The sequence below is a fragment of the Ctenopharyngodon idella genome, chromosome 16 (assembly GCF_019924925.1).
Source record: "Ctenopharyngodon idella isolate HZGC_01 chromosome 16, HZGC01, whole genome shotgun sequence".
Classification (NCBI taxonomy): Eukaryota; Metazoa; Chordata; class Actinopteri; order Cypriniformes; family Xenocyprididae; genus Ctenopharyngodon; species Ctenopharyngodon idella.
In genome coordinates this window covers 1,953,860-1,960,522 of record NC_067235.1, presented here as the reverse complement: position 1 = coordinate 1,960,522, position 6,663 = coordinate 1,953,860, and the positions used below count along the sequence as shown (strand labels likewise).

The 6,663-nt window shown below is 38.3% G+C and overlaps 1 long non-coding RNA gene across 1 annotated transcript; it reads right to left on the bottom strand.

The window, feature by feature from the left end:
* Nucleotides 1–320: 320 nt before the first annotated feature.
* On the bottom strand, nucleotides 321–4,099 carry LOC127497499 (uncharacterized). The gene is made up of 4 exons (XR_007925561.1): nucleotides 3,938–4,099; nucleotides 3,025–3,096; nucleotides 1,794–1,861; nucleotides 321–1,352 (listed from the first exon to the last, which is right to left on the bottom strand). It is a non-coding gene; the product is annotated as an uncharacterized LOC127497499 (long non-coding RNA).
* Nucleotides 4,100–6,663: the final 2,564 nt, after the last annotated feature.

Genomic DNA, 6,663 nt, shown 5'->3' with positions numbered 1-6,663 from the left:
GCCAATCCCTCGTTAACAATTAAATATCACTTGTTTATATATTGATTATACACAAAATGAATAATAGAAATTTAAATCAGAATATTGTCTCAAATTATGCATGTGCTGTATAATATATAGTATTATTGTAGCAAAACTGAGCACCTGTGACAGTGGAATTTGTAGAGAATATTTCAGTAAAGTCACTGAGAAAATGTATTAGGATCTGCAAACTTGTAGTTTTCTTTTCTCTCTCACAAACACAACAGTTAAATTTGTACTAATCTTATTCTACGAATTCAAATTACTAAACTCATAGGCTCAACTTTTTGCTCAAATAAATGACCTGTAATGAAAAAATCCTATCATCCATAAAAATGGCTTCTATCCCTCTCTAACATAGTCTTAAATATTAATTGTAAAATAGTAGCATTTATAATAAATAATTGGCTATTTTTCATTTCTTGCCAAAACCATAATTCTACAGTGCAAGGCAATTTCGGGGTGGTGCTGTGTTGATTACTGATTGATTAATAACGACAAGAACATGTTTATCACTGGATAAAGCACGTGTTTGAGTGGGATGTCACATACTGATGTGTCATATGTGAGATCTCGCATATCAGTTCACAAATAAAATCTGTCCATGACTTCACACTTTTGATACAGGTGTACCGCAACTGTAGAATAAAGGTGCGGTCACACTACACTTTTCATTCCATTGACCTCCATTCATATGCACACAAATGCAGGAGACCAGAAACGCAAGCTCATGCAAAAAGTTTGGTTTGGAACTCTGACCTGCGAATTCACATCAAACGACTATGTGTAAAGAGTACAAAATCGCTACATGAAGGTGTGACCTCTTGGCTAAATTAAAAAAAAAAAAAAATGTAGTAAAGTCGAGTAGACTGTATATTTTTATATTTTGAATATACTATTTGTTAAATGTTGAATTCATGTTTTTAAAAATACTCCGCAGACGTCATATCACGCCAGTTACAGTGTCTGAAGAAATTTTGCATGCTCAAAGTCGTGTGTCTACAGCTTAAATGTGAGCATATGAATATCTTAATTTCTGTTTCGAAGAATAGGATTTGTGCACCACCAGAAAAGAATTTGAAAAGGTTTAACTGTTGTGTTTGTAAGAGAGAGAAAAGTTTGCAACTTCTAAAAAACACTGTGTGATTATTCTTTACAACTAGAAATCCCAGTGTCACAGGTGCTCAGTTTTGCTATAGTAATACCCTCTCAGAACATGGTAGTAATCAGCCATCCATGCAAAAGCAGAGGTCAGTGTGGTGTACTGTTGGTACATCTGTCCAGGCCAAGATCTGATGTCTTCATGCCTTCAGCTGGGGATCCCAGAGACCCTGCAATAAAAATAGTAGAGTTCAAAATCCATTGTACATGCTCATTACAAAGTATCGCATGGTAACATAAATCAACATTCCAGGTTCAATTTAACTTTAGCTCAATAGACGATATTTGTAGCATAATATTGCCCAAAAGAAACAGTTTTGACTTGCACTCTGAATATTCCTTTAATATGGCATTTTGTGAGAGGCCTTGTCACATTTTCTTCTATAAGTAATTTTTATTCAAAATTAATGATTAATATAAAATATAAAGAATTCATGCATTTACAAACCTCATTTGGATAAATATGATGGTTTACACAGAAAAGCCTGTCAGTTATGGGCTGTAATGAAAAAGAAAAGACACATAACATATATACCTATCAAAATAGACTAATACAGATAGACTAATACAGTCTCTTGATCTGGGTAGTGGCAGCTATTGGGGAAACTCACCATCTTCATGGCATCAAGGCCTTTGTCCTGAAGAATCTCAGCGCCAAACGCTGGGGATCACATCTCATCTGGTAACAAGAGCACAGCCATAATTGTAAGAACTCTAATGACATCTTTACCCCCTGATATTGTATTGGTGATTCAATTTATACATTTTAGAGGCTGAGTATGAGCAGTGTGTAAGCTGACCAGATGACAAGAAGGCCTTTCACAGACACTCTCACTGAAACAACCAGGGGTTAAAGGGTTAGTTCACCCAAAAATTAAAATTCTGTCATTTATTACTCACCCTCATGCCGTTCCACACCCGTAAGACCTTCGTTAATCTTCGGAACACAAATTAAGATATTTTTGATGAAATCCGACAGCCAGCAATGACATTTCCTCTCTCAAGATCCATTAATGTACTAAAAACATATTTAAATCAGTTCATGTGAGTACAGTGGTTCAATATTAATATTATAAAGCGACGAGAATATTTTTGGTGCACCAAAAAAAACAACAACAAAATAACGTGATAGCCAATCTCAAAACACTGCTTCAGGAAGCATCGGAGCGTTATGAATCAGCGTATCGAATCATGATTCAGATCGCGTGTCAAACTGCCAACGGCTGAAATAATGCTCCGAACAGCAGATTCGATACACTGTGCTCATTGTGCTCCGATGCTTCATGAAGCAGTGTTTTGAAATCGGCCATCACTATATAAGTCATTATTTTGGTTTTTTTGGCGCACAAAAAATATTCTTGTCGCTTTATAATATTAATATTAAACCACTGTACTCACATGAACTGATTTAAATATGTTTCTAGTACCTTCATAGATCTTGAGAGAGGAAATGTCATTGCTCCCTATGAAGGCCTCACGGAGCCATCGGATTTCAACTAAAATATCTTAATTTGTGTTCCGAAGATTAACGAAGGCCTTACAGGTGTGGAATGGCATGAGGGTGAGTAAATGACAGAATTTTCATTTTTGGGTGAACTAACCCTTTAATAGACAGTAAGGTAGTTACTGTTAGCAATTAAGGGTGGATATCAGGTAGGATTTAGGGATGTTGTAGAATAAGTTCATGCAGAATAAGGCATTAATATCAGCTTTATAAGTAATAATAAACAGCCAATATGCAAGCTAATAAGCAACTAGTTTAAAGTGAGAATTGTTCCCCATACCGTTACCCTTTGTGGAAATAATGCGTATGAAGTTATTTAATGAGCTTTCTCAGTTCACCTGAGTTTCCTAAAGTAAAAGTTACTCCTGTCAGCAGCTCTTCCCCCTCCAGTGTTGTAGATTTGTTCACTCCTGAAATCACAGAACATTTTTTCTTTAATGTGATTGGTATTAAATTATTAAACATTAAATGCAATCGAGGTAATTTGTTTACCATGAAAGATCACTTCATTTCGTTTCATTTGATTTTCGCGCTTCCTGTACAGCAGTTTAAATAAATTAGCTCACTTCCAATTACCCATTGACAAATTACCAACAAAACCTTAACAAAACTATCAAAGCCTCTCTTCTGAACATAAAGATGTATTAAAAACTCAAACTTTCATAAGAGCTCAGTATATTAGCCAAACAGTTCTGAAAACGGTTATGCTAACGGACTTTTTCCGAAGAAAATAAACTATTTCAGTAAATACTCGACAGAAGCGTGTCAATTACAGGTAAGAAACGTATCCAGAACAGTTTTATATTATTTATGTGATTTTGGGGACTAAACTCACGCGAAAGCAGAGAAAACAACAGCGAGAGAAGGAGATTTTGCAGCTTGTCCGTTACTGCTGTGCCGCCCGTTACCATGGTAACTCCTCCAGTGTTTGAATGTTCAAAACGCGCGCGCCCATTAAAACACGTCGAAGTCACGCAGCATTAACATAAATAAACATCTACCATTACCGGTTTATGACCTGATCCGTTTATTTTGCGGAGGACGAGATATGTTCAGATAATTTGGCTACTTACAAAAACTTTTCTGAGCTAAACAAGCTAGGCTGACCTAGCATTCCGCTGCTCATCTGGCCCTTCGCCTCCGAGAAACTGTGATTACAAACTGCCTGTAGCAAACCGAGTGCCTTAGTAACTTTTAAGCGTCACAGAATTAACAAAAGATTTTTCTAATTCACTTAAAGTGAAAACTTACCTGAAAACCACAGATGTCGCCGGAGTCGCCATTTCTCTCGTGGGTTGCAGAGATGAATGGTCACGCGCAAACAGATAAGCGCGGCATCGGCCTGCAGTCGTGATCCGACCCAAAGCCGACGAGCTGGAAATAGAGCACTGACCGAAGACACGCGCCTATGCCTGGCCGATCCTTATTAGATGTTATATGAGCCCGACGTTCCGCTCTGGGGCCGACATCGTTGCTACAGTTACTACTATCATAAAATACTTGAATGACATGTTGACTTTTAAATCTAAATTTAACTTTAAACAACAGATATTTCAGCAAAATATATTTTTTCGCTGAATATTAATTGTCTCCCTCTCTACCGTGTTCCGCCTGTCTGACGCGGGTGCGCGCGCCGGCGCTCATTCGGTAAAGTTTGAAGTTTAACACAGACTGTAAGGACGAGCCTTCATGCAAAATGTAAATGCTCATGTCAATTTGTAACATTTACAAATAAGGATATAGACGTAGAATTAACGTTTTGCGCTGAGGACACACATGCATCTGTCAAAGCGCCTGACAGGGCAAGCCATCACGCTAATGCATTAGTGGCCAAAAGTTTCAAAACATGAGTTGGACGTATGACGGAATATTTCGGTGCTAAAAATACTTTTCCAAATCGTCACAGGTTTCGGATTTTTTCTTTTCCCGAGTATCGGCCTGAGTGACGTCAACGGGGGCGGAATTCCTTGTACGGGCACTTCTCCTGGAGGGGCGCGCGCACACACATCGACCAGAGAGAGAGAGAGAGCAAGAGCACGCCCATCAACGCGCGTTCCGCTTTACGGAAGTCGTCGGCAGCGCTGCACAGGTCACAGGACTGCACGAAATCAACAATGTCACCAAAGAAGTGTGTTTTTGGTTGTGAGGGAAAGATAACCTTCTTCCCAAAAAACCCGGCGTTGAAGCTGAGAGATTTGTTCTCATGCATTACATTGATGCTTTCTCGATATTTGTTATTAAAATAACCATAGAAACTGATAGTTTCAATCACTTTTTTATTGGTTAAAATGAATGGAGAATATCTCGTGTTTTTCCGTGGCTGCTCGAGCCCTCAGGATCGGCGCTTATGGTTTCATAAACAAGGCCCAGTTCTACACTGGGTTTACAGATTGTTTGAAACCGAAAGATGGAGCGGACACAGCGGTAATGATCCCGGTCATGAGTCGGAACCGCAGGTGGTGAGTAAAACTGCTTCAAATGTCTGTTTTGTTGGCAATAGGCACCTAAGTTACCATATAATGTAAACAACACGAATGTAGTGAATTCATAAATTCATTATTCATCATTCATACGCCATATTCAATTTAGTGATTCAAAAGTTATCCATGGATAATGCAACGGTGTATCGTGTGTTTAAATACAGTTGTTTAGCTGACCATTGATAGCTTGCAGACGATCTCTACACAAAAGCTGCGCGTTCTCGTGACTCTAGCTCCACAGGTTAGGCCTCCAGGCGCTCGGCTGTTTTCGGAAATACTCGGTAGGCTACAGCGTATGTATCTTTTATAAATATTGTGGCGTTTTGCACTGTCCCAGGAGAAACAGACAGACTAGAATCCAGTTTGAAAGCACCCAAAGGGCTGTGGTTTATTTACTGAACGTTTACAAACTAAAACGCGGGTATCAGGAGGTGTCTTACTTCCCCAAAAATAATAAAACGCAGAAAGACTTTGACTAACGTTTCTTCCGCTTGACTAACGTTCAACTAGTGATGGGGAGTCGACTCCAAAAGAGTCGATTCCTCGACTCTGAATAGCGCCAGAGTCGGGGTCGACTCCAGCACAGGAATTGACTCTTGGTGTCGACTCTGTTGCTGTGTCCGGAATCGCTCACTTGTTTACTGATTCTCGAATCCATAGCCTACATAATGCATGGCAGTTAAGTGCATAATGTCTATGGTTAAGTGCACTAAGCAAGGAGTGAACGAAATGAAGCGAGGAATTCGGACACTGATGAATCGCGCCGAGCTGTCGCAGAAACTTTGTCACATACATGTATGTAGTTTACTTTAGAAATAGATAACAGTCATAGTGACTTTAGTTTGTAATTATACATACCTCCGTGTCAGCTTTATGGTAGCTTATATTATTGCAATAAATATAGATTTGTTTTTTTTTTCATAGTTAACCGTGTTCATTAAACTAACCATACATAAAAATAATAAAAAAATAAAAAAATAAAAAAAAACTCACAACAATAAACACATTAATACGTGTACAATGTATGCATTTTTTATGTATTGTATTAATTTTAGTATCTTTAACTCTCGTATCCAAGCACTTTTAAGACAATGATCATATTAGCGCCATCCCCCGACCATTATAATGAGATGAATTCATTAAAGAATCCCTGCTTTCTCGTTTATTTAATTCTGACATAATATTCGACCACAGATGTTTTTCATGACTTTTCTCTCGGTAAAATTAGGTATCTGAAATTAGGAACATTGATAGGCTACTCATCAGGCCATCTCTAAATTGGACTAATTTGGACAGTCTCGCTAAACGTTTGTTGTTTTAAGTGAGTAATTGAATTTTAAGGCTTTGCATCGAGGAAAAATAAAGTGTGTAAGGACTGCCATCTTGGCTTATTTATAACCCTGTTTTGATGTACAGTAAATGGAGTCGAGGAGTCGATTCCATCGACTCCTACAGTGGGAGTCGGGAGTCGGAGTCGACTCCAAAAAACCTGGAATC